This window comes from Leptosomus discolor, chromosome 8 (assembly GCF_034619465.1).
Source record: "Leptosomus discolor isolate bLepDis1 chromosome 8, bLepDis1.hap2, whole genome shotgun sequence".
NCBI lineage: Eukaryota > Metazoa > Chordata > Aves > Leptosomiformes > Leptosomidae > Leptosomus > Leptosomus discolor.
This window is the reverse complement of record NC_141398.1, coordinates 59,125,115-59,153,060: the sequence shown is the minus strand read 5'-3', so window position 1 is coordinate 59,153,060 and position 27,946 is coordinate 59,125,115. Positions and strand designations below refer to the sequence as shown.

Sequence of the window (27,946 nt, the reverse complement as noted above, 5' to 3'; positions counted from 1 at the left end):
TGAGGTCACCCTGGGCTTGGGGGACACCATGGTATGGGGGTGGCGGAGGTTGCCCTGAGTTTGGGGAACCCATGGTGTGGGGGATGGAGGTCACCCTGGGGTTGGGGGAGCCTGTGGTGTGTGGGACAGAGGTCACCCTGGGCCTGGGGGAACCCCTCGTGTGGGGGATGAAGGTCACCCTGGGCTTAAGAGACCCCATGGTGTGGAGGACAGAGGTCACCCTGGAGGTTGGGGTCCCTGTGATGTGGGGGACGGAGGTCACCCTGGGGCTGGGGAACCCCGTTGTGTGGAGGACTGAGGTTACCCTGCAGTTGGGGGACCCCATGGTGTAGGGGCGGAGGTCGCCCTGGGCTTGAGGGACACCATCATTTGGGGGATGGAGGTCACCCTGAGGTTGGGGCACCCCTGTGGTGTGGGGGGATGGAGGTCACCTTTGGCTTGGGGAACCCCATTGTGCGAGGGGTGGAGGTTGCCCTGGGGTTGGGGGACCCTGTGGTGTGGGGAACAGAGGTTGCCTTGGGCTTGGGGGGGCCCTATCGTGTGGGGGACAGAGGTCACCCTGGGCTTGGGGGACCCGTCGTGTGGGCCTTGGGGGGACCCCACAGCGTGAGGGATGGAGGTTGCCCTGGAGTTGGGGGTCCAGCTGGGGGATGTTGGGGAGAGATGGGACCCACTGGGTGCTGCAGGCTCAGGGTCTGGTGTCGGCCGTGGTGCTCAGTCCCCGTGTCCCACATTGCCACAGGGACCCTTTGGGTCATTTCCCACGGTGGGGGAGCCCGGCCCATGGGTTGGCAGGGCACTGGGGTGCACGGGGCCATGCTGGGGGCTCAGCCGGTGGCGCCAACCTCGGCACAGCTCCTCGCCTTGCTGCCTGTACATTTCCTGAGCCGAGTGCGTGCGTGGGGCTGCCGCGGGACCGTGCCTCAGTTTACCCACGCACCGCTGAGTGGGCAGCTCTTGTGTTACCCGTGTTTCTGGACACCCAGGACCGGCGGTGCTGGGAAGGGACTGTGTTGCTAACCGAGCCCCACAGCCTGATGCGGGGAGCCCAGGGCACGGCACGCCTCATCGGGTGATGCCACGGCCCCGGCCTCTCGCTCGGCTCGTCGTCTGCCGCCGTGTTTATTGCTCCGCTCCATCCTCACTCTTCCACCCCTTTCTGCGCCGCCTTCCTTGCCCTTCGCCCCGGGGCCTGGCTGCTCACCGCGCTCGCGCCCTGGGTTGTGCCGCGTCCGAGCGACTACTCTGCGCGGTGGAGTCGGTGCCAGCGCCCGGCTGCTGGCACCAAACGCTGGGCCAGTGCCCGCTGCCAGCCCTTGGAGCAGCAGGGCGAGTGCCTGGCTCTCTTCCTCCTCCTCCTCCTCCTCCTCCTCCTCCAGCATGGAGCCCCTTGGACCAGAGCATCCCACTGCGGGCAGGGGGGCACGGAGCCGGAGTGGGCGCCGTGGTGCCGTGTGGTTGCCGTTGGGCCACGAGCGGGGGGACCCAAGGAGGGAGGTAATGGAGGGGGAAAAAAAGGCAGCGGGAAGGCAGCGTCTCTTCCTGCAGGCGCGCGCGTGCGCGTCGGCCCGTGCGAGCGTCGGGGTGAGCCGGTGTGGTTTGTGGGTGTGCCCCCGCGGGCGAGCGAGGGCGAGCGTGCGCCGGGCTGCGTGTGCGCTGGGCCACCTGGTTGTGTCACCTGGTGGGGAGGTGTTGGGCGTGACGACGGGCGAGCGGTTGGTGTGGCGGGGCTGGCCGGCCAAGGCCGGTGGGCTACTGTGGGCGTGGGGTGGCGGTGCACACGCGTGTGCACGCGTTGTACGACCCGAAGGTGGGTGGGTAGGTGCTGGTGCGAGCGTGCTCAGCACCCACTCCCCCCCCCCCTTTGTTGGCTGCGCACCGGAGCGCGCGTGTGTGCACACGAGCGTCTCTGTGCACGCCCCTGGGTGCCTGCGCTCGTGTGTGCACGCATGAGTGTGCACGCCCGCGGCCTTTTTTTGGGTGCTGGGGGGGGGGGGGTGGGGGGTGAGGGGGGTGTTGGGTGCAAGTGTGTGTGTGTTGGCTGCAGGGCAGGGAGCAGGGCAGGGAGCATTACAGCGGAGCCAGTGGCTTTGGCGGGGGGCCAGGCTGCGGGGGGGGGTGGGGGGGTGGGGGTACGGGGGGGGGGGTGCCACAGAACGCAGGACAGTTTATCGCTTCCTGACGTGCCAGTGCCCAGGATGGGGCTGCAGGTTGGGGGGGGTAGTTCGAGGAGGGGGGTGTTATTTTTAATCCCCACTCTCCAGCTCCTTCCTCTGACACCCCCCCCCTCCAGGCGCTGCCCCTCACCCTGGTGTGTGGCAGCAGCCTGTGGGTTGGGGGGGGGGGTCTGGGTGGGCTTTGCCTGGAGGGAGGTTTCTGCCTGTGCTGGCCGTGCCCCGGCTGGGTGCAAGGTGGCCGTGTTCCCACCCCACCTTTGGGGAGGGGGGCACGGTGCCGTGGGTGACACCTCTGTCTCCGAGCCCCGGCGCTGACGCCAAGCCTGGGTGCAAGGTTTGGCGTCACAGCGTGGGCAGGGGGAAACGGCCTTTACCTCCCTTTCCCTTGGCATCCCGGTGGGGAGACCCAACCTAGACCCCCCCCCGCCGCCGTGCGCTGGCATTGCTGGACGGCATCACCCACCCGCAAGGTGCTGGGTGTCCCCAGGGTGGGGGCTACAGGGCAGCACCCCCGAGCCCCAACTCCCATCCAGGGAAGGGGCAGCTGGGCCAGAGCTTGGCACGCCGCGGCCGCCCGGGCGAGCTGCCAGGGGAATTGCCCTTGAAATAGCCCTTGCGGTGCCTCGTGCCTCGACTGCCCTGGCTGCTTGGCCATGGGGCCGCCCCATATGTGTGTGTGTGTGTGTGTGTGTGTGTGTGTGTGTGTGTGTGTGTGTCCCTCCCCACCCCCGTCCCGGCACCCCATTGCCTGCCAGCGGTTGCGACGCGGCGCGGGAGGAAGCGCGCCCTGGCACTCCTGCGCCGATAACGGCGGCCGCCCTTATCGCGGGGCCTTCTGCAAGGGCGGGCAGCGTGCCCCTCGCCCCCCCAGCCCAGCTCTTATCTGCCTTGGGCCGTTGGCCCCAGCTCGCCTCACAGCCCCCCCCCCCCCCCCTCCCTTGACCCCCCCCAGCACCCAGCGTAGCGCCCATGGGGTCGGCCCTTTGGGGGCAGCCGCTTGGCAGCCTGCCCCCTCGATCCTTTTTGAAGTTTAAAATCCATTTAAGTCAAGAGGAGGGAAAGTTATTGCCTCTAAAGCCCCTTGCGTTGAGCAGTAAATCCTCTTTGCTGCGCCGACGCCGCCTCTTAGCACCCGCAGGACTTGGGGGGGGGGGGACACGCTCCCTGGGGGGGGAGGCCAGGCTGCATGTATCCCCTGGCCCTGCAGATGGGTGCTGCGGGTGCTTTTAGTGCTGGGAGAAAGCGGGGAGCCCCGCGTGTCCCCCCTAAAGCGTGGCCAGCGTGGGGTTGGGGTTCCTTTGAAGCCCCCTCAGCCTCGCTGGGCTGGCAGGAGCATCACTGCCGCGTGCTTGCTTCTTGCTTGCTTGCTCGCACCGATTTGCTCCAGAAAAGGGGTTCTCCTCGTGGCATCGATGTCCCGGCGTCCCCCCACGGTGTGGCATGTGGCGCGGGAGCCTGCACCCACCCGCTGCCGTGCTTGAAGGCTGGTGGAGCGGGAGCTCGATGCGCTGGCGTTTTTATTTGATTTCGCTTCTCCAGAGCTGGCAATATTTAAATATTAATGCCTGCCTCTAATTGCTGTGTCAGAAGAGTGGGTCGGCACGGGAGCGGGCGCAGGGGCGGCAGCGCCGGCTAATTTTGTTGTCTCGGGGAGTATTTGCCGAGGAGAAATGTTTGTGCACGCACACACGTGGATTTTTTTACTCCCTTGGGATTCGCTTGGCCTTGGCAGCGGCGTGTGGCCGGGGAGGGCAGCGGGGCTGTGATACCACCGGGGTGAGGTGGCCTGAGGGGCCTGATTCCTCCCGCTGCCATCATGCAGTGGGGTTTGCAATGGGGTGGGATGGTGAGTGGGAAAAATAGGGGGGTTGTTTTGTTTGGGTTTTGTTGGGGTTTTTATGTTTTTTTTTTTTGTTGTTGGGGTTTTTTTTTGTTTTTCGTTCGGGCAGAGCGGCGTCAGATGCTTGCGTGCTCGCTTCCTGTAATAAAGCGACCGCCGGCGCGCTTGTCACCTGCTCTCTGTTGTGCTGCCAAGCGGCAGACATGCCGCTTCTTGCTGCGGGCCCTGGCGTGCTCCCCGCCGCCGCCGCCACCGCTGCTCCTCCCGCCCGCCGCGGGCGTTCGCCCCGTGCCAGCGCGGCGTTAGCAGGTGTTTCGGGGAGGGTGCGACGGGTGCCTGTTGCCACATGCCCCGTGCGGGCGGGGACCGTTTAACTGTTCCTTGCTGCGGCCGTGCCCCCTTCGCCACCCTCCCCGCCTCCCTTCGGGGTGATGCCAGGGCGCTTGGGTGCTTGCACCCAGGGCTCCGCGCTGCTCCTCTCCCCCCTGGGACCCGCCGCCGGGGTGCTGCGTTCTCCCTGCAGCCCCCTTGCTCCCTGGCCCTGCTGCTTCGTGGCATTTGGGGTGCGGAGGCCTGCCGGGGGGGCGCTGGCAAAGGCCCGTGGCAGAGCCAGCCCAGCTGCAGGCAGGTGTCTCTGGTTGCCTCTGGTTGTCCCTGGCTGTGCCATGCCGTGCTGCAGAGTTGGACCAGGGGTGTCCATGCAATGTGTGCCGTGCCGCGCCGTGCCATGCAACCCCCTTGGATGCACAGGGCGCTGCTGCTGCCCACTGTGCCATGCCGTGCAGCCCTCTTGGATGCCCACTGTGCCATGCAACCCTCTTGGATGCACAGAGCGTTGTTGGTGTGCCCTCTGTGCCATGCCATGCAGCCCCCTTGGATGCACAGGGCACTGCTGCTGCCCAGTGTGCTGTGCCATGCAACCCCCTTGGATGCCCGCTGTGTCATGCAACCCTCTTGGATGCACAGGGCGCTGCTGCTGCCCTCTGTGCCAGTCCATGCAGCCCCCTTGGATGCCTGCTGTGCCATGCAACCCTCTTGGATGCACAGAGCGTTGTTGGTGTGCCCTCTGTGCCATGCCATGCAGCCCCCTTGGATGCCCGCTGTGTCATGCAACCCCCTTGGATGCACAGGGCGCTGCTGCTGCCCGCTGTGCCATGCCATGCAACCCCCTTGGATGCCCGCTGTGTCATGCAACCCTCTTGGATGCACAGGGCACTGCTGCTGCCCACTGTGCCATGCCATGCAGCCCCCTTGGATGCCTGCTGTGCCATGCAACCCCCTTGGATGCACAGGGCGCTGCTGCTGCCCGCTGTGCCAGTCCATGCAGCCCCCTTGGATGCCTGCTGTGCCATGCAACCCCCTTGGACGCACAGCCCTGGTGTCAGCACCTTCCCAGGCTTTCTAGCACTGTTGAGATTCTCCCCCGGGGGGGTTATTGCTGCTTGCCCCGGTGCCCTCTGGATCCCCAGCCGGTTTGCCAACCCCTCGGCAGCCGTTGCTCCCTGCCCGCTCCCGCCGAGGCCCCGGCTGTGCAATCTCCTTCCTCCTGCCCAGCCCAGCACGGCGGCACCACCATCCCCATTAACCCAGCGCCGCGTTTGCCGGGGTCCTGCTCCCGTTAACCCCGGCGGCGGGGATTTTGCACCGCCGTCACCTGGCAGGGAGGCTCGTTGGAAGGGGCCAACGTCAGGTCTGCTCCCGAGGGACAGCCAGCGCTTCTCTCCAGGCGCTCAAACACTGGAGCACGGTAGATATGGGGTGCAGGAAGGGCTGGGGGTGCATTGCACCCGAATATCCCTCCCGTGGAGGAGGCAGGGTGGGTTTTGCTCCTTCCCACCCGCATCCTGCCCCGGTCCAGCCCTGGCTCCCGGCACCGGCTTTGTTTCTGCCGTATAACAAGATGATGGGTTAGGGTCAAGCTGCGGGTTCATAACTTGTTGGAAGACTTTGCCGAACAATAAAGGTGTCTGGCTTTATATCTGCTCGTATTTTATCTGCGCCACGGCCTTTCCCCAGCGCCGGCTGGGATTTACGGCGGGGGATATTTGAACGTGTCGAGGCGAGCTGGGGAAGCCGAGGCCGAACCCCCACTCCCCTTCCCCCCCCTCCCCTCCCCACGCCTTTGCATTCAGTGCCTGTGCACTGAAATATTTACCTTCCAGCTCCTCTGACAGTTCAAGCCGTCTCGTGAAGCAAAGGTTATTGAACTGCGAATGTTATGACATTACATTTTTGTGTCTGCACTTTCAAGATGCGTGATGCAGCCTGAATGATAAGTGATCTTGGGGTTAAGGGTGGGTTGGTTTTGGTGTTTTTTTTTTTTTTGCCTTTCTTCTGCTTTCCCTCCCTCCTGCTCTCCTCCCCACCTCGGCGCGGGCTGTTGGCTCTGCTGGGGCTTGATAACGCTCCCTTTTATTGCCCTGCCTTTGCATTCCTGTGGCTGGTCTCCCTGCAGTTGGTGTGGGTGCTGGGGAGGGTTTTAGGAGGTGGGAGAGGGACATTCCCAGCGCAGATGCTGGCCTTGCTGGTGCGTGCCTCAGTTTCCCTAACCCTGGGCTCATCCCTCGTGCCGTGGGGCATGCCAGGGTGGGCAACAGTGGCAGCCACGCCGGCAGCTCCTCTTGTTGGAGGATGCTGGTGGCGACCTGGGTACCCCAACCCTTCCTGCATCCCGGCGTGGAGGGGAACGTGGCATCCCGTATCCCACCAGGGCCGTGCCTGGTGGTGGGATGGTGGTGATGCAGGATGCTCACCGGTGCCCATCTTGCAGCCCCGTTAGCGGGGTTTGGGGGAGCCGGTGGGGCTTCAGGGTGGGGTGCTGGAGAGATGCTCCCAGGTACCCCGACTGTCAGGGCTCTGAGCATCTCCGCAGCCGTCCCCACTTGAGACGCAGCATCCTGCATGGCCAAGTGGCCTGGGGGACATGTGGGGACGGGGACAAGTGACAGCAAGGTCTGGCTTGTCCCGTACACACTAGAGGGCAGCAACAAACTGGATCAGCAGGCTGTGTTCTGTCCCCAGGGGCGTTGGGGGTCTAACCCCCTCCAATTTACCCCCGGCGTGGCGGGTTTTGCAGCAGGGGAGCTGCTTGTTTTTAAGGGGTGCTTAACCAAACCCCTTTGCAAACCGAATGCAACGGAGCCGCGGGCCCAGGGCCCTCAAACCGGTCGTGTCATTCCAGGAGCGAATTAATTAAGTCATTCCATAAATTTGGCCGCGTTCGCGGCCGGTGAATCACATCTGCCCCCCACCCCCCGTTCTTCCCTGGGCTCCCCCCCCTCCCTGCTCCGTCTCGTCTCCCTGCTAGAGTCAACATCTCACCCCGCAGCGCCTGGAGATTTCTATCGGTTCGGGGCCAGCCGAGCATCCCGGGTCGGGGCTGGCCGCCAGTGCTAACAGAAACCAGCTGGGCGGGCAGGGGGGGCCACAGGGGAAGGGGGGAAAGAAAAAGGAAAAAAAAAAGGGAAAAAAAAAAAAAAAAAAAAGAGGTCAGGGCCCGGGAAATTAAATGTTCATAAACGTAGGCCCGAGTGCTTAAAAAGTAGGGCAGTGCCATTAAATCTCATTAAAGTTTAATACCTATCAGTGCCACTTCAGGCAGCCCTTGGACATTGCTTTAATTTGATGGGTGTTAAGGGAGAATTATCAAATAATTGTGCTGGCTGGGGACTTGCTTTTATCATGTTACATGGAAAGCTTTCCCGGCTTTGTGCCGCACATCAAAACAGCAGTGGATAGGTATTGTTCTGGGGAGGGGATGGGGGCTGCAGGGGGGGTCCCCGCCGTCCCCATCGCCCTCAGCGGTGGCAGGAGGGATGAGGGACACGGGATCGGGTTGTTACAGGGATTAGCGGCCCCAGCGATATGGTTTTTCTGCCCAAATTTCACCCATCCGCCCTCGGCAGGGCGGGGTGTGCTGCCCCAAGCCGACATCCTTGGGGACGGCCGTGGGGACGGCGAAGGTGCTGCCATCGTCCCCATGGCTCCTGCCCGTGTCCCCATGTCCCAGCAGGGTCGTGCCACCCTTCCTGCGCTCGCGATGCCAGCGTGGAGCTGCAGGCGCTGCTAATTAATACTAATTTTTGGAGAGGCTTCGGGGGCCGGAGGGAATTGTCGATGGGAGGTGCCGAAGGCGCCGGGGGATCACCGGCTCCGTGCGGAGGCGAGCACATGGGCCTATGCATTTTTTATAGGGTGCACCCAGGGTTATTTTTATTTCTTTCTATTTCCTCCCTCCTCCTCTCGCCATAAAAGTCCCGGTTGATAAAGAATTAGTGCCAGGTCGTTAGTCCTGGTTTTTATGAGATAAACCCGGGCGCAAGGTGCTGTCGTGTAAACGCCGGGGCCAGGGGAGCGCAGGGACGGGGAGCGCGGAGCTGCTGCCATGAATTATTCAGCAGCGCCTGATTTCACATTATTCTCACTGATACTTTTACAACCTGTCAGTAAATAAAAAGATTCTACATTATTTATAGAAATGGACCCGAATTGGTTAGGAGAATTTACTGTTGCTATTATTAGGGGCTGCTCAGCACTGCGTTAATGAGAGCCGGGTGATGGCAAACACTGCTTCCATCGGCTCGGCATCCCCTGCGCCCTCCCGGGCTGCCGCCTTGCTCCCCGAGGGTGGCTGCGTCCCCATGGCTGTCACCGCTGCCGTGCGTCCTCAGCTGCAGGCTGGACACGGAGGGATGAGGGTCTCCTTGGCTTTGGGCTGCTTGAAGAGGGAACATCTTCCCAGGGATGTCTCCCTTCTGGGGGCATCATCTTCCCAGGGACACCTCCTTGCTGGGGATGTCTCCTTCCTGCGGATGGCATCTTCCTAGGGATATCTCCTTCCAGGGGACGTCTCCTTCCCAAAGACATCTGCTTCCTGGGGACATCTTCCTGGGAATATCTCCTTCCTGGGGACCACGTCTTCTTCCCAGGGATGTCTCCTTCCTGGGGACATCTCCTTCCCGGGGACATCTCCTTCCCAGGTGCCAGTGCTGGGTCACAGCGTTGGAGGAGGATGCTTTCCAGGCACGATGCAGTTAGCCTTCCCACCCCTCCGCAGTGAAGTGACCACCCCCCCCCCCCCCCATGCACAGGCCCTCCTGGCTCTGCATCCCAGCGCAGGAGCTGGAGGGGCTCCCCGGCCAGCCTGTCCCCCCCCGCCACCACCAGCATTTGCCTGTCACCCAAGCAGGAGCCATCCCACCCACGCACCCGCCGGCCCCCCGGATCCCATCTGGGCTTCCCGCATCCCTGATGTGACAGCTCCGGGGAGGTGGAAAAGCATCGCAAGGGGTTGGAAAGCCCCGGGGAGCTGGCGGGTAGGGGCGGGGGAAGTGGGTAAACCGAGGCAGGGTGGTCATGCGCCGTACGGGCAAACGGGTGGAGGAACCAAAAGGAAACCCAAGAGCGTAATGGGTTTGTCTGCGGTGTCCTAAGGTGGCTGCTCCCAGCCTGCCGGTGACAGGTTTATTGGCAGGCAGGCCGGGCTGGAAGGATTGTCGGCTATTTACAGTGCTGGGGCCGTGACTTTGCGAGCAGACAGTTAACATAAATTCACATGATGGATCAGTTATCACTTCATTGAACTTGTGGCGGATCCATTGAAGGCTGTGCAGTAACATACTGTTTCCTGGCTCTGCGCAGCGCTGGGATACATTAAATACACTTTATTTATAGCTTACCATTGCTGCACTGTGGGCAGGAGAATGCAGCTTTTGCAACTATCATCTAATTTTATGATGAGCATTAAAGCAAGGCCTATAATTTGCACCTTTTTATTCATTAGACACTGGTGCAGCCATAAGTCAAGAATGCCCAGGGATTTAGATGCAGATCCAGAAGATAAACTATTGACAAGCCAGATGTATTTTTACATTAGTGTGCCTTTACAATAGTTTATGTTGAGAGTGGAATATAAATTGCATTATTAAATACGAACCACTCGTGTAACCGCTGCTCTGACTGCTGCTGTGCAGGCAGGGCGGGATTCGGAGCCGCAGAGCAAGGAGGCTTTGCCTAATGGCTCGAGTTTGGGGAAGGGGGGCGGGGGGGGGGGGGGGGAATTGGATTTTTGGTTTGGCTTTATTTTAGCCCTGGATGTGCCGACACAGCGGGGCGGGGGGGCTGTCCCAGGGCTGTCCCCGGGAGGAGGCGGTGGCCCCGCGGGATGTCCCCGTTTGGAGCAAAGCCATCCCAGCCACGTGCCCCCACCGGAGACCTCCGCTCGGCCGCTGCCACCCGGCCAGCAGCGAGTTAAATCCTTTTGTTTCTGAGGCAATACAGTTTATATTATGAGCATGAATAAAAGATGGTTGTGCTAGGGGTAGCTGTCAGGATCTTCGCCGCCTATAAAGGCTTCTACTGTAGCTTGACAGTAAAAGACTGTGTTTGGGGACTGATGTGGTTTCTCAAAGGAGCTAAATAAATAAGGGACGCTTATTTTTACACCAGTAAAGGCTGCTGGAAATTTAAAGCCCTGTTTATCTCGCTGAAATCGTGGTGTTTATTGTTATCTCATGTAGGGGGAATTTGCATGTTCGCTAATAATTAACTGAACCCAGCGCTTCTCCCTCCTGTACGTGCTGCGGCCCCGCCGTTATCTGGGGGGGAGGAAACGCTCGCAAAGCAAATGCAAATATTGACCATGCCTGGGCTGGGCGCGCTGCGATGGCCGGGTGCTCCCCGGTACCCCGTCCCGTGGCTGCTTCGGGGGGCAGGGGGGCAGGGTGGAGGGGCTGGGTGCTGGTGTGCGGCATGAGAGGGCTGAGGGGAGCCGGCCCTGTGGCCACGCTGTCCCCATTGCCACCCTGTCCTCATTTCCATCCTCGTTGCCACCCCATCCCCATTGCCACGCCATCCTCATTGCCACCCCACCCTTGTTTCCACCTTGTCCCCGTGGCCAACCCATCCCCATTGCCACCCTGCACCCATTGTCACCCCTTCCTTCTTTTCACCCTGTCCCCATGGCCACCTTGCCACCATTGCCACCCAGTCCTCATCACGATCCCACCCCTATTTCCACCTTATCCCCATGGCCACCCTGTCCCCATCGCCATCCCACCCTTATTTCCACCCTGTCCCCATGGCGATCCCATCTCCATGGCCACCTTGTCTGCATGGCCACCCCATCCTTATTTCCACCCCATCCCCATGGCCACCCCGTCCCCATGGCCACCTTGTCTCCCTAGCCACCCTGTCCCCATGACCACCCCATCCTTATTTCCACCCTATCCCCATTGCCACCCCATCCCCATGGCCACCTCGTCTCCATAGCCACCCTGTCCCCATGGCCACCCAATCCTTATTTCCACCCCATCTCCATGGCAACCCTGTCCCCATGGCCACCCCATCCTTATTTCTACCCCATCCCCATTGCCACCCTGTCCCCATGGACACCCCACCCTTGTTTCCACCCTGTCCCCATGGCCACCCCATCTCCATGGCCACCCTGTCCCCATCGCCATCCCACCCTTATTTCCACCCTGTCCCCATGGCGATCCCATCTCCATGGCCACCTTGTCTGCATGGCCACCCCATCCTTATTTCCACCCCATCCCCATGGCCACCCTGTCCCCATGGCCACCTCGTCTCCATGGCCACCCTGTCCCCATGGCCACCTCACCTGTATTTCCACCCTGTCCCCATGGCCACCTCGTCTCCATGACCACCTTGTCCCCATGGCCACCCTGTCCCCGTGGGCAACCCAGCCTTATTTCCATCCCTTCCCCATGGCCACCCTGTCCCCATGGCTACCCAATCCTTATTTCCACCTCGTCTCCATGGCCACCCTGTCCCCATGGCCACCCTGTCCCTATGGCCACCCCATCCTTATTTCCATCCCTTCCCCATGGCCACCCTGTCCCCATGGCCACCTCACCCGTATTTCCACCCTGTCCCAATGGCCACCTTGTCTCCATGACCACCTTGTCCCCATGGCCACCCTGTCTCCATGGCCACCCCATCCTTATTTCCATCCCTTCCCCATGGCCACCCTGTCCCCATGGCTACCCAATCCTTATTTCCACCTCGTCTCCATGGCCACCCCGTCCCCATGGCCACCCCATCCTTATTTCCATCCCTTCCCCATGGCCACCTTCCCCATGGCCACCTCACCCATATTTCCACCCTGTCCCCATGGCCACCCTGTCTCCATGATCACTTTGTCCCCATGGCCACCCCGTCCCCATGGCCACCCCATCCTTATTTCCACCCCATCTCCATGGCCACCCCGTCCCCATGGCCGCCCCATCCTTATTTCCACCCCATCCCCATGGCCACCCCTTTGTGCCTGGCGCTAACAGGCATCCCGTCCCGGTTGCCGGTCCCGGCGCCACCAGATGCTGCCGCTCCGTGTCACACCATCATGTCGCTAGCGGAGTGGAACGGGGAGAGCAGTCGGTGCCTTTGTTTCTCCTGCTCTCCGCACAGCTGTCACTTCCAGTGATCAGTAGAAAAATCATCACCCCACCGGATCATACATATGGAACGGTGTCTGTGCGGAATATTTATTGTAACATGTGTCGGGGCCGCGCCGGTCACCAGCCCCGGGCTCGGCTCGCGCTGCGCCAGCCCTGGAAGGATGCTCTGGTCCCCCCGGGCTTTGCCTGCCAGGGAGGTGCGTGTGTCCCCGTGGCGGTGTCCCCACGGCGGTGTCCCCATCGTGGCTGGGAGACTCGGGGCTAATTGCCCTTGGTGTGCTCTGCCTCATGGGGGACTGGGAAAGCCCTCCTCTCTCCCAGCTTGTCCCCAACCTTGTTCCCAAAGGATGTCCCCAAGCTGGAGGGGGACGTGAGGGTGCGCAGAGCCCCAGCTGGTGAAGCTGCAGGCTCCTTCCTCGGCGAGCAGAAGCCTAGGGGCTGCCCCTTGCTGGGGTCACCTGTAGGGTGGCCTTTGGGGTCTCCAAGGGTGGGAGGCGAAGGCCCTGGGGGAGCCTCAGCCCCCAGCAGTGTCTCCAGGAGCTCTCGCCCGTCTCTGGAGCTGTCAGCTCGGCACCTTTCATGTGTGATGGGTAAACAGCGTGGCGGCAGCGCGGCGCACCCGCCGGGGAAGGCTGTTGGATCCCTGCTGGTGCTAAAGCGGCGTCTGGCAGGGACGGGGGAACGTGCCGTCGCCTGCGCGAGGCACGGCGGACGTGACGCCCCGCCGGGGCTCCTTGCGGCTTTCCCGATGGCGAGGAGAGACCGAGCCACCCCGGTACCGGGAGTGGGGGTGAAACCATTCCGGGTGAGGTCCATGGTGTCCCCCCCGCAGGTGTAGGTGCTGGCACGGTAGCCCTGGCAAAGCCGCTCCCATCACCAAAACCCAATACCCACGTCCCCATCCAGTAGCTGCCGGGGATGCGGAGCCCTCCCTCCTCCCGTGTCCCCTCGCCGCACGTTTTCCCTCGCCGGGGTGGACAGATGCCATGCGGGCAACGGGGGGTCACCGGGTGCCCCCCAGCACATAGCTGGGGGAAGGTGTTGCCGGCGCCTTTTGGCACCCGCCGCCACACGAGCGCGCTCCTCTGACAGCTTTATCAAGCCTCCAGACTTCCCAATTCCATTGTTCCTGACATCTGTTTCGGTAAGTGATTAATTGCAATTAGTGAACGGTTTGAAAGCCCGTGGAAGAATATTCAGCAGAAAACTCGTCAAGATTAATGAGTGGTGGCAGTTGTCAGAAGGGCTGCTGCCTCGCCGGGATGTGGCAGCAGCGGGGAAGTGCGGGAGGCTGGGCGAGCGGGGTCCCCCCCTCCCCGTGCCCCTGTCCCCTCCCTTACCGTGTGTGTGTGTCCCCCCCCGGAGAACAACACAAGGCTGATTTTTCATCCGAATGCATGAATTATCCACTAATGCGCTATTAATAAAGCGCTGTGGAGTTTCACCGAGATTAGGTCCTAAATCATGCAGAATGAATTTTAATCAGTCCGAAAGACACCGGTGCTAGCCACTCCCGGGGACCTGCGGGAAACCAGGCTGGATCCGGCCGGGATCTGCTGCCGGAGTGGCAGCTCCTGCACCTTTGCTCTCGTGTTGTGCCACGGCAGAGCCGGGCTGGCTTTGCCGCGGTGCTTTGCAGGGCACGGGGTTTGCAGGGCAGCAGCTCTGCGGGCTGGGAGTCGGGCACAGCTGGCTTTCCAAATCCCACCGCCCACGCCGGTGGGACGGCCAGCACCCCTCCCAGCGGCACCGATGGGCACCCGGGGATGGTGCTGCATGTGGTGGCAGCCTGCTCAGCCGGCTGCGTGGGGCAGCTGCAGTGCCCGGGGTGCCGGGAGGGACCAGGGATGCTCTGCACCGCTACCCTGTGCTCAAATTCCTGAGAGAGGCCAATCTTGGGGGGTGGGGGGGTCACTCCTGCAGTGAGTTTCCCAGGTCTTTGCAACACGCCTTTGCTCTCGCCTTGGTTTTGCTCCCGCCTTGGTTTTGCTCCCGCCTCGGTGCAAGGGGACTCGCGGTGGTGCTGAGCCGTGGGGGTGAGACACCCATGGCTCCGGTGGGGGGGGGAGGGAAGGTGCGACATCTGCTCCTGCAAACTGTTTGCCGCGCCGAGGTCAGGGCAGCTCGGCAGCCCAGGTCCTGCAAGCAGATGGCCCCGGCACACTCCCCGGCCGGGCTCCGCCGTACCGCACCCGTGAAATTCCCCATTAACAGGCTGTGACCGGAGGGTGCGGGGAAGAGGGAGAAGCATCCTTCACCCCTCCCTGCCTTTCTGTGCCTGGGAGCACGCACGGGCTGCGTGCATGTCCCCAAGGGCAGCGGGGACATGTCCCCTCCGCTGGGGAGGGGGATGTGTCCGCCCATGCTTTGCACGGCCTCGCTAATCCAGGGGGGCTGCAGAGCAGCCGGGATTCATCGCTTGGGTGCAGGGGGTGCACCCACACGCTGGCGGTGTAGGGACACCCCATCCCCACCCGTGTCCCCATCCCCATCCCCGCCTGCCAGCCTGTCCCCGTCCCGTCCCTTTGATTTATTGCTCTTTTGGCAGAGGGGCCGGCGGGAGGGCAGGGGTCAGCAGGGGCTGGCAGGGGTCAGGAGGTCCCGCCGTCGGCCGCCCTTTGTTGGTGTCCGGCACAATGACCCGGCGCAGGCTGTTTGCTCGGTGTGGTGGGTAATTACCGTGCTGGGAAGGATGGCGGGGGTCAGGGCCGATGGAGCCACCGTGACCCACCGCCGGCGAGGCCCCGCGTGGCAGCGGCTTGTCCTTCCCCTGGCACCATCTGCTCGGAGGCGGCCGCTCTGAGCGGCGAGGCTGCGGCTCCGGCGGCGGCGCTCAGACGGACGGACAGATGGTGGTGGGTTTGAAGAGGTAGAGTGTGTACTTTGTTCTGGAGAGCTTTGATAAAAAAAAAAAAAAAAAATTAGAAGGAGAAAAAGACAGGGAGAGGAGAAGGAGGGGACGTCCTCCTGTGTCACAGCCTCCCCCCCTGCTGCCTGCCACCGCGCCGCACTTTGGAGCGGGGAGCTGGGGGTTGTCACCGCGCCAGGGATGGGCCTGAGGATGGTGGCACCTGCAGCGCGCCGGGGAGCTGGGAAGGGTCCCGGTGGCTGCTCCTGCGGGGTCACCACCTCCCCTGAGCATCCCCTGTGCCACCATCCCTGGGGGGACGCGCCGTGCCAGGGTTGCCCTTATCCCCCCCCCCTCGCCGCATCTCTCCCAGGATCCCGTCCCGGCGCGCTGCCCGCCTCCTGCCTGCCGGCACAGCACGTACCTGCCTGCAAGCGGTGCCAGCTGGGCCGGGGCTGATGCAAGCGGCGTTCCTGGGCAAGCCCGGCCACTTCCCAACCGGCTGGGGCAGCTGGACCAGGCTGGGGGGAAGGCGCGGGGCGTGGGGTCCCTGCAGCGGTGCTGCGGACGCCGGGGCGGCTGGTACAGGCAGGGCGACGCGGCGCTCGGCGGCTCCCCGGGGCGCTCCCGACCCGCTGGACCCGCTCGGGGAGCGGCGGCGTGGGTTGACGGCTTTGGCTTGGGTGCAAGAGGTGGGGCCGGCCGCCCCCGCCGCCCCGCAGACGCCTTTTCCAGCGGCGCCTGCCCTCCGCGTCCTGGCATCGCCTCTCGCCGCCGCTCAGCGGACTCCTTTCGACGCCCATGCAACGGTGCCTCCCCGGCGCCCTGCGGCCAGGGCAGGGTGCTCCGGCATTGCCCCCGGGTCGGCTCCAGGGCTTTGCCGGAGCGTGCCAGCGGTGTGGGGAGGGGGTTGCAAAGGGATTTGCCGCGAGCAGGTGGGGTTGGGTGCCACGGCGCGTGGGCCGGCGTCTCGGCGCGGGGAATGCAATGTCTTGGGGGGGGGGTGGGGGGCGCTCCCCAAGGAAGGATTCCCAGGGGAGCCAAGGGGTCTCCAGGCCTGTGTTTGGGTTACCCGCTTAGGGACCCCTGCCCGCCCCTGCCCACGGCCATTGCAATCCTGGCTTTGCCCTCTCTTAATTACCGCCCGCGCCGGGCCTGGCCCCCGCGTTACACTTCATTACGCGATTGCGATCGGGGCTGCTCCTCCCTCCCGTCCGACTCCGGCTGGATAATTAGGTGTGTTTTCTCCCGCGTGCAGACAGACACTTAATACAGCTTTAATCACCTGCTCCAGCGGCTCCCACCCATTGCCCTGTGCCCGCGCCGCTGCGCTGCTGCTGCCGCTGCTGCTGCTGCTGCTGCTGCCCAGAAACCGCGCGGCTGGAGTAATTACAGGCTGCAGATGCCCTGTGCAAACGCCCCGTGCAAACGCCCTGTGCAAATACTCGGGGCAGATGCGTGTTGTCAACACCCTGGGCAGATGCCCGGTGCAAACACGGCGGGGTGCGGGTGTGTGGTGCAAACAGCCTGTGCCAACGCCTGGAGCAGATGCCCCGGGTAAAAGCCCCGTGCGGATGCACGGTGCAAAACACCCCGTGCGGCACGCCGTGACGATGCCTGGTGCCGATTCCCGGCGCAAACCCCCCCTGTGCAAACGCCCCATGCAGGCGCCCGGTGCAAACCCCTTGTGCGAACGCCCGGTGCAAGCGCCCGGTGAACACGCCCGGTGCCAATGCCCGGTGCAAACACCGTCCGGGCTGCGATTCGGCTTGTAAAGGGGCATCGTGGTGCTGGCAGGCGGCGCTGCCCGGCTCGCCGGCCGGCAGAGCCGGAGCAGGCGGCCCGGCGGCTCCTCGCAGGTGTAAGCACAGACTCTGCGGCGCTTTGAGCTTCTGTGCGGCGGGTGCGTGCCAGCACACTGCTGTGCCTTGCGAAGGTAGCAGCCATCTGCACTGTGATAAAAAGCCCTGAGGATGATAAATAGACAAGTAGCACTTTTATTGGATTGCCGTTTCGAAGCAGCCACTTTGGGTTTGGCACGGCGCTAACGACAGACTCGCCGCCCGCTGCGCCCAACCGCCCTGGCCGGGGGAAAGGGGCTGCCCGGCGGCAAAGCCGGCACCCAGCCGGGCACCTCAGCTGCATCCCGGGGCACTCCCGGCTGCCTCTTTCCCCCCCGCTGTTTTTTTTTAGGGTGACATCTCTTATCCCTACAACCCACAGCGGGCTCGAAGCCGAAGCGATTTGGGGCGCGGCGGGCAGGAGGGCATCGTCGCTGGCACCGCGCCGGGGGGCAGGAGTGGCCGAGCGGGGCAGGCCAGCTGGCACGGCGTGGGGCCGGTGCCCCAGCTGCCGCGCTGGCCTCGCCGTCACCTGCGCGGAGCAGCTTGTTTGTCAATAATGGAGCAGAGAAAATTGCAGCCGAAATGCCTCTCGGCTCTGCTTTGTGTCGCCTTAATGCATCCGCTCTGGAGGTGCCGGCTCCGAGGGCGGCACAAAGGCTGCCGGGAGGGGAGGAAGGGATGGGGGGGCCTTGGTGAGGCTCCGTGGGGGCTTTGCTCCCCCCTGCCCCAGGCAGACCCCTGGTGCTAGGGCGAGGGGGCAGAGACAGGCTTTGACCCCCGCGGTTGGCACCGTCGGGCTCCCATGGCTTGGCCGTGCCCGGTGCTGGGAACATCAGCCCAGCGGGGTCGATCCCAGAGGGACGTGCATTTTGGGGACAGCTTTGGGTTGGACAGCATCGCCTGGCAGCTGCCCAAAACCGAGGAGCCGGGGTTCAGCTGGCTGCTGCCGTGGGAGCAAGCGGTGGGGAGCTGCTGGGGCGGTTTCTGGGTGGGCAGAGAGCTGGGGTGAGCATCCCCGCCTCACCACGCTGGGACACCACGCCGGGACACCGTGCCGGGACACTGCTGTGGCCTCGGGGCCATGTTTTCCAGTGAGTTCCCACATGAGTCACGGCTGCACTCACTGTCCCACCCCTGCCAGAGCCCTGGCACGGAGGCGACACCGGCTTTTGGGGTGATGTGGGAAGGACGGTGACCCCCTCTGCTTGCTGGGGGGGGGGGCACTGGGTTGGGTGGGCATTGGGGTGGTTGAGAGCATCCCTGTTTGTGTCCCCAGAGGTGGCAGCTTGTTCAGGGGTGCCGTGGGACAGGGCAGGTTGGGGACGTCGGTTCAGGGGTGCTGCGGGACGGGGAAGGTTGGGGACATCGGTTCAGGGGTGCTGTGGGACGAGGAAGGTTGGGGACAGCATTTCAGGGGGGGGGTGCTGCAGGCTGGGGCAGGTTGGGGACAGCATTTCCAGGAGCAATCCCCATGGCAGAGGGTGACGAGGCGAGGCTGGGTTGGGGGTGCGAGGACTCGGGGTGCCAGGAGGGGCTGTCCCCACACCCTGCCAACCTGTGGGGCAGGGGCTGCGTGCAGCTGCCTGCCCGGGCTTGCATCCCAGGAATTTGGCAGCGCGGGGGGGGGGGACGACGACACCGGCTGCCTTCCCTGCCCTCTGACCCGCCGGGATGATACAAACCCTCTTCTGTTTCTCCTCAGCCCGCCGGCGGGGTCAGGACGACGGCTGGCGCTGGCTCCCTCGCCGCGATAAAACAGCTCGTCTGTCACGACACAATAGATCCGTCAGGCTGCTGGCACGGCTGGGGCTTGTGGGGACACACACACACACACGGGTGGGCGCTGGGGTGCCCCCGTGACCCCGGTGTGGCCGTGCTGCCGCTCCCTGGGGTGCACACAAGCGTCACGATTTTTGCAGGGTCTCATAGCCAGCGCCATGGGCAGGGACAGGGACAGGACCCAGATGTCCTGGCTGATACTCCCCCCACCCGAGCCAGCCCCTGCTCTGCCGCAGGGAGATACGGCCGTGTGTCTTGGCTCCCCGCCGTGCCCGCTGCCCTCGCTCCTCCTCACCACCCAAAACTACATCAGGAGGCACCGGCACCGGGTGCCCCCCCACCCCTTCCCAGCCTGGGGTTGCTCCTGCGTGGAATCGCTCACCCCTTTCCCGCTTTCCTTCTGACTTCGGGCTCTTTTTTTAGCCAGTTCTGCATCACCTTTGCAATGATTCCTGCCCGCTACGTGGGAGCTTGTGATGCCCGGGGTTGCCGATGGGTGCGGGCAGGGTGCTGCATCGCCTTGTACCAACGCCACCTGGGATGGGTGCAAACTTCACACACACACACACACACACACACTCTGATTTCCCCCCCAGCCCCCAGCTATTGAGAAATAAAAAGCGTCTCCCAATTAGAAGCAGCGGTGCTGCAAACTGGCGGCGAGGCACTTGAACTGTCACTGTGCAGCCTTAATTAGCAGCGACGGGGCAGGGGTCAGCAGCAACTCAGCAGTCTTGACAAGGCTGCTATCAAGTGCAAGGAGGGAGGAGGAGGGAAGGGAGGGAAAAAGCAAAGCTCCCCGAACTCAGGACCAGCCTTGGGTGATGGGGAGGGGGGAAGACGAGCACGCTGGAGACACGCAGGCAGAGTTAAAAGGGAATAAAATGGTCGCTATCATCTCCCGCCGGCGGCTCAGCGCCGGTGCTGTGCGTCCCACCGTGGGCTGGTCCCGGGCCCCACCGGCAGCCTGAGCGCCAGGGTGGGGAGGGGGCTACGGGACCCCCCCCCGCCATGCTGGAGATGAAGAGCTGGTCGTCTTTGCTGCAGAGCCTCAGTAAGTGATGGGGGTTGTGAGGCTGGGGGCTGTGAGGACCCCCCCCCAAAATGGGGTCCCCGTGGGTCGCCCCCTGCCCAGTCCCCTCATGCAAGGGGAAGCGGGTGGGTGGCATGGCCGGGGTGAGGGTCCCCACACCCCCCCCCCCCCCCTCCCCCTCCAACCCCGCGTGCCGCCCCGTCCCCTCCCCGGCGTCCCCCTCCTCGGGGTCAGAGCCCGGCCGCGGCCAGGCTTAACCTCTGCCCTTTTCCTCCCGACCTCCAGCCCTGTTAAAAAGGGTTTAAATGCAAAGTTATTTGATAGCTAATCCTGGCCCAGGGCCGGGGGCAGCCCTGGGCTTTGGTGCTGGGAATCGCCCTGAGCCGGGACCCTCCGGCGTCACCGCCGGCACGGACGTGGTTTCGCCGGGGTGGAGGTCGGGCAAACGCGCCGATTAAAGTCCGCTGGGTGAAAAGAGCTTAAACAAATCCCAAATCCCTCAGCTGCCAGATGAGGCTGTTCGAAATTTGCTCGGGAGCCGTCGCGGGGAGGGGGAGAGACGCCGAAACCCCCCAGGAGCTGTGCTGCCATCCCTGTGGGATGTAGTGGGGCCGCTGAACTGGGAGCACTGGGAAGGCTGGAGCTGCGTGGGTGCTGGGAGGGCTTGGGGCTGGACAGGGTGCTCGGTCGATGCTATGGGGGGCTCTGCGTGCCTTCCTGCCTTACACCCCTTCGCTGCTGGGCCAGGAGGGACCAGCATCAGGGACTCCCCCCCCCCCCGCCCCGTTTCACCATCATCTCCCCATTTTAGCCCCCACCCCTCCTCCTAAGTGCCAGTTTTGGGGTGCCAAGAGGAGACCCATGTGGGTGTCCCCACTGCCCAGCAGTCACCCCCGCAAGCTGCTTGCTTGGGAGCAAAAAAAATCTTGATTATTTTTTTCCCTTCCAGGCGTCGTGCTGCAGAGATGCTCGCTTGCCCCCGGGGCCGCGCTGCTGCCGTGCCACAGAGCAGATCGCGAGCCCCCCAGCTCGCCGTGTCCCCTCGCCTCCCCCGGGGGATGCACCCCGCATGTGGCTGGCTCGTGGGTATAGCAGTGCTGCCAGGGAGTGCTGGGCTGCACCGTCACCCCCAGGGCCAGCCGGATGGGGACCGAGCTGTCCCCCAGGGAGCCAGACCCTGCCATTCCCGTCGCGATGGCATTAGGGAAACCGAGGCAGGAACGACCGGGAGGTGCCGGTGTGGCGGGACCTGCAGCGTGGGGTGGGACGGCGGGGATGGGGCCCGTGGGTGGGAGGCGGACGGGTGCCGAGGGCAGGAGGAACAGGGCGGGCGATTCCCGGTGACAGCCATCCGGCCCAGGGCTGGGGTGCCCAGCCAGGCTCTGTCCTCTTGGTCCCCAAACAACCGGTCGGGCTGGCTGAACCCCAGCCCAGGGGCAGGGGGAGAGAGCCTGGGGGGAAGGCCACAGATGCTGCGGCTGCATGGGGCCTCCCAGGCCCGTTAGCCCCTTAATTGGGGAGGGTGGGTGGGCATGGGAAGGACTGGGGACCTCCTGCCCTCCCTCCCCAGCCTGCGACCGTGGGGTGCCCTGCTCTCCCGTGCCAGCGTCTCCCAGACATGTGCACGCTCCCAACTTCGTGCACGTGCCGCTGTGCACGCCCCATCTTTGTGCACGCTCCGTCTTGGTGCGCGCTCCGTCGTCTTGCACGCTCCGTCCTCCTGTGTGCACCGTCTTGGCACGCGCCTCGTCGTCGTCGTGCACACCCCGTTGCCGTGCACGCTGTCGTGCAAGCTCCGCCGTTGTGCACAGCTTGCACGCTCCCGTCTTTGGGCACGCTCCGTCGTCGGGCACGCTCTCTCTTCATGTGTGCTCTGTCATGCACGCTCTCCCATCACGCCTCCGCCGTCGTCGTGCACGCTCCCATCGTTGTGCACACCCCTTCATCCCACCCACCTGTGGCCACCGAGGACAACCCCAAATTAGGCAGCCGGTGGCAGGGTGGGCTCTCCGGGGGGGGACCCGTGCCCATCACCGGGGTGCAGGCTCCGTCCCCCCCAGCCACCGCCTCCCCAGCTCCGGCCAGCAAGGGTTAACGCCGGGGGTGGGGAGGATGCCTGCGAGCCATTGTGCCAGTTCAGAAATGAATGTTGCCTTTAATATACCATCCTTCAATCCTTATCTCTCCTAATTTATTGGACATAACTGGTTGCGCTGATGGATTCGTGGCTTAGACCTTGGCTTCTAAATTTCAGCATTAATAATCTGCCCCTTCATTCTGCTCTCCAGATGTCTTTCATTTATCTGCTTATTCAGTAGGGGTGCAACCTCGCGTCCTCGGTGCCAGCGCTAACGTGGCCCGGTGACAATAAATTTGGACTTGTAATAACATGGCCAGATGAATGAATTGACCTCTTGGTGACTGTCACTCCCAGCCTCCCCCCTCGTTAGGTGCCGGTGGGAACGAGCGGGCCCCTCGTAACGGATGCCGGTGTCAGCCCCCTCCTCCCCACCTCCTTTTTTCTCCCTTTTTCTCAAAAAAAAAAAAAAAGGGGGGAGATTTGTAGGAGAGCGTAGAGGAGGGGATTGCTTGATCTTTAATCAGCTTTGGAGTAGAGGGCGAGAGCAGCCATCCCCGGGGAGAGCTCCAGTCCTTATAACGAGGAGCCCTAATAACGACCCCCTAACCCCCCCAACCCAGGGGTTGGGACCCCTGGGTCGGGCGGGGATGTGGCGCCGGTGCCGGGATGAACCGTGGCGCCGCCGCCGGGGCAGGTTGCACACCTGAGAGCGTGCCGAGGAATGTGTTTGCTTAATTAATTGGCGACGGGAGCGCGCCGGGGGTGTAAATCTAACGTGGGCCTTGGCAGCCTGCAGTGCCGCGCACGCAAGACTAGACTTTAAATAAGGGTGCAATTATTGTTTGAATAATTGACGAACAACGGGCGCGCATCGGCGCTCAGCCTAATGGGCTTTGATCGCTCGCCAGGGCCGCCCGGCGCGCCGGCATCTCGCCGGTGAAGGATGCTCGGGGTCTGGTGGGTGGGTCAGCGGTGGAAATGAGGGCGCTGCTCCCCCCCCCTGGGTGGGTTCTCTGGGGTCGGCGGTGGAAATTGGGGTGCTATTCCCTCCCCGGCCGACCCCGCGGTGCCGCGGAGGGGCTTTGCCCCTCCGCGGCGCCGCGGGGTCGGCCGGGGAGGGGGAGGACCCTGCGCGTAGCAATTGATTTAAATCATTTTAGAGAGGACCTATGGAAAATAAAAAGCCTTTAATCACATTTGTATCCATTTCCAGCCTCGGTAAATCAATTTGGATTGAGCTGGGTGCCACGGTTACAGCTGATTAGCGCGCGGCGGATGGGGTTAAATTAATGCTAGCTGGGTTCGCTTAATGGGGTCACCGTCGCTAGCTCCTTGCGAGCATCCCTGCTCGGCGGTGGAGGTGGGGTGGGGGGATGAACTTTTCGGTTCTGCCCATACCACGGAGGGTTTTTCCGGCGAGGAAGCATCAGGACTTAGGCTCCATGCTGCTCCGTGCCTCAGTTTCCCCTCGTATCAGCCGTAAGTGTGGCGGAGGAGCTGGTGAGCATCGTCGGGGGGACGTTTGGGCTGTCCAACCTTCCTCTTCCCAATCCCACGAGGCCGTGCCGGTCCTCGCCGCCATCGTCCTCGTGCCAGAGCCCCTCACGTGTCCTCCCGGCCGCCCCGCGGAGAAGCCATAAACAGGTCCCTGCGCCCCGGTGCCAGTTAATTTGTTTTCAATAGGTTCCAATCAATTAAGCGTGGTCCCGGCAAAGGGAAAAAAGTGCCCTGGTAATTGGTGAAAATAAATCAACTCGTCGCGGCCCCGGCAGAGCCGCGGCGGTGGCTGGGAGCCTGGGCTGTGGCTGCGTGGCACCGTGGGGACGGGGACACTGGGGACAGAGCCCGCTTTGCCTGGCTGATGTGCGATCTCCTTCGCATCTCCCTCCCGGCCCTGCCGCCTCCTTGCACCCCGGGGCGAGGGCGATGCCTCCCTGCCCATCCCTGCGGTGGGGAGCATCCCGCCCCCCCCCCCCCCCGCCCCCCGCATCCCTTTGCCGGGGCATCGCCGCCTCCCCCAGCCCTGCCCCAACCTGGGCTGTAATTACCGCACGCAGCGCTTTGATTGCTCCATTCCAATTAATTAAACCCGGCGGTGACCCAAATTATGATCCCTTGTCTTGTCGAGCGCCGTATTTTTAACCTTAACTGGCTACGCGGCGTTTAGATTTCCAATCCGGGCAGAAATGTCACCCGGGGAGAGTGACTGGCGTTGAACCCAGCCTTCCCGTGACGAACCCCGTAATTAGAAACCCTCGTGTCCCCGAGACGGGTCTTTAAAGCTGTCAGAAGCCAAGATCCAGCCATTTGATACAAGACTATCATTAGCTGCGCCCAACCTATTAGCTGCAGGTAAATAACAGGCTGTACCGGAGCTGGGGAACAGGCGGGTTGGGGAATTGGTTGGTTCTTAATTAGGAGAAGCGGCGCGAGGGAAGCTTTCGTCTCTAATTGCCTTCGTTAGGAGCCCCGGGTATGTGTCCCCTTGCCTGTATCCCCTTTCTGGGCACGGTGATGGCTCCTGCGCCCCCGTCTTCCCGCCGCGGTGCCCATCCCACCCGCTGTCCCGGCATCGCCCGGCGATGCCGGGACAGCGGGTGGGATGGGCACCGCGGCGGGAAGACGGGGATGTTAAGCCATTTACCGGGGATGGATAGGGATTGATGGTCTCCGGTCCGAGCGGAGGATAAATCTGGGCTCGCCGCGGCTTTCCGAGGGCTTGTCTGGGTGACATATTCGGTTGGTTTGAATGTCTGGATGGAAAATCCATCACCGGGGCCGTTTCCGTCCCCCCCCCCCCCGTCTTTCGCGCTACGTTTTAATTTGCCAGGCTGCGGGGTTCGCACCGCGAGGATCCATCTATATTTGTGTCAAGCGCCGGCGTCTTTTGTCTCCCTGGCACGGCATCGTCCTTCCCAGCCTGGCACGCTCTGCCCTGGGCACGGTGTTGGGGCGCAGATGGGTACTGGGGGTGTCTCCATCCCTCCTGGGGCTTTTTCCCGGCATGGAGCTGCCCTCCTTCCCTGGGGGGGGGGGGGGGGGGAGGTGGTAGGGGGGCACGGCATGCCCTGTGTGGGGAAACTGAGGCACGGCGCCATGCAGTCTGCTCTGGGCCCTGCTTTCCTCGCCGGCTGGATGGGGATCCCATCCTGCTTTGCCCCCCTTCCCCCTCCCCGTAGCAGTGTGAGGACCCCCATACCCACCGTATGAGGCCGGGGAGCACCATGGGGGGGCCAGGAGAAGACCCGGCAGTGCCGCGGCAGCAGTGCCGACCGCCTGGCCCTCGCCGGCCTGCCCCCGCCTGATCCTTCTCCCGCAGACGCTCTCCCTGACACCGGCTGACAAGAGCCATTTCCAAGATGGATTGATTCAATTTAGCACCGATTTTTTGCCGGGGCCGGTGACGTACGGCTCCCCAGCCGGCGCTGGGTGGCACGTGACTCCCCAGCGCCCGCCGTCATTAGAGCAGCTCAGCACCGGCTGCCGCAGCCCGCCTCGCCTAATCAGCCCCGTGCGTGCCGCCGGCACATGAGGGGGCCTCATCCTGCCCCTGGCGCAGCTCCGCGAGGCTGCCTGCCCACAGCATCCCTGACAGGATCAGGCCCGGGGGGCACTGGGGTGGCGGTGGTACCCAGGGATGCTGGCAGCGGTACCTAGGGATGCTGGTGGGGGTACTGGAGGATGCTGGCGGTGGTACCCAGGGATGCTGGCAGCGGTACCCAGGGATGCTAGCAGCAGTGCCTAGGGATGCTGGCGGTGGTACCCAGCGGGGCTGGCGGTGCCGGAGCCGCTGGCGAGGCTGCGCGGAGGAGGCGGGGGGGGGGGGGATTTTGTTTTGTTCCTTTGCTTTCTGGGTTTTTCTCTGGGCTTGATGAGTATGTCTGGTTCTCTCTCGCTGTCTGTCTTCTCCTCTCTCCTTCCTTTGGAGGCAAATGGCTGACTGATTGCTTTTCATCTCCCGCTCTGAGGAGCTGTAAGAGCTACTTTATACAAACATCAATTACAGGCACGTAATAAATTAAGGCTCCCTTACACCGAACCCATTAGAGTCCACTCTCATATCAAAGCGCTCCCATCACACACGGATTGGGGTGGAGTGGGGGGGAGGAGGGAGAGGGAGGAAAATGTCTTATTAGCCGGCAGATTGTTAGCAGAACACTGATTTAATTGTATCCCCGCGCCCGAGCGCGGGAGGAGGACGGGGCGGATGGGGGGGGGGGGTGCCGAGCGGGGGCACCCAGGGCCTGCCAAAAAAGAAATGCCCGGGGATTGTTCCTTTCCCCGAGGTGCTGGGGGGCAGCCACCCTCCCCAGTTTGTCCCCGTGCCAGCGCCGGCTGCCAGCGCTTCTCCTGGTAACGGCCGAGGGGGGCCGCGCTTCGGAGATGCCCCCCACCCCAGCTGGCACGCTGCCGAGCGGCAAAGCCCAGGGTTGAATGCCCACCCTCCTCCTGCCCCCCAGCCACCTTTGGGGTGCCACCTCCAGACCCTTGGCGGGGGATGCCAAGGGGTGCCGGGGATGGAGGCAGGGGGGGCGGGGAGCGTGGCAGCTGCCTGGCATCCCCCCGTGCCAGGGTTTTGGGACAAGTCCTGCCGTGGCACGGTGGGCATCGGGGCTGCGACACCCCCCCCCCCTCCTCACCAGTGCCTCCCTGGGTTTGGATGGAAAAGAGGGGCTGGGGGGGGGGTGGTTGGGGGGCAGCTGGGGGGCAGCCTGGGAGGAAGGGAGCAAACTTCCCTCTAGGACAAAGGCGCCTGCATCCGCCAGCAGCTCCCGCTGCCTCTGCTTGCGAATAAATAGCCTCCAGGCTGTCAGTCTGGCACTACCCCCGGGGCTGGAGGCTCTCGGAGAGGAACGGAGCCCGGGAACAGCAGGCATGGCTGGAGCGTTGCCCGACGGGGCTTGGCAGGCGCTGGCACACTGCGCCGGCGCGCTTCACCCGAGCGGGGCTCCCGCCCAAACCAGCAGCGCCCGGGCTGAGGCCCATGGCCTTGCCATGTGCGTCCCCCCTCCGGGATGGTGGGCACGGCTGGCTGGTGGGCAGGCAGCGAGGGGGGTGGCCGCCGTGAGGGGTACGCGGGGGGTCCCCGGTGGTGCGAGGGCTGTGCGTGTGCTCCTTGTGGTAGGGGGGTGCGTGCGTCTGCACGTCAGCCTGCTGGGGCTGGCTGGCCTTCTGCAGGGCTGCATCCTGCTCTGCGCGCGTGGACCCTGCACACGCACGCGTGCATCCTGCTCTGCAGGGCGGGGGTGTTGGGCACAGGCGTGTGCATGCACACACGCGTGCATCCCGCTCTGCAGGGGGGGGGTGTTGGGCACAGGCGTGTGCACAAGCACGCGTGCATCCTGCTTCGCAGGGGGGGGGTGTTGGGCACAGGCGAGTGCGCGCACACACGCGTGCATCCCGCTCCGCAGGGGGGGTGTGTTGGGCACAGGTGAGTGCATGCACGCACGCGTGCATCCCGCTCCGCAGGGGGTGGGTGTTGGGCACAGGCGTGTGCTCGCACACACGCGTGCATCACGCTCTGCAGGGAGTGTATGTTGTGCACACGTGTGTGCGCACGCACATGCATGTGTCCCCGTCTGCAGCGGGTGTGCTGCGCACGCGTGTGCGTGCGCTCGCACGCGTGCATCCCGCTCTGCGGGGGGGGGGAATGTTGTGCACAGGCGTGTGCGCGCACACACACATGCATCCCGCTCTGCAGGGGGTGTATGTTGCGCACAGGCGTGTGCGCGCACTCACACGTGCATCCCCCTCTGCAGGGGGTGTATGTTGTGCACAGGCGTGTGCGCGCGCGCGCGTGCGTGCATCCCCCTCGGTAGCGGGTGTGTAGTGCATACACGCGTGTGCACTCACACGCGTGCATCCCCCTCTGCAGGGGCTGTATGTTGCGCACAGGCGTGTGCGCGCACTCACACGTGCATCCCCCTCTGC

General features: G+C 63.7%; 1 protein-coding gene across 1 annotated transcript in view; it reads left to right on the top strand.

The window, feature by feature from the left end:
- The window catches only part of GSE1 (Gse1 coiled-coil protein), a 113,051-nt gene that overhangs the window by 39,110 nt on the left and 45,995 nt on the right, over positions 1 to 27,946 (top strand).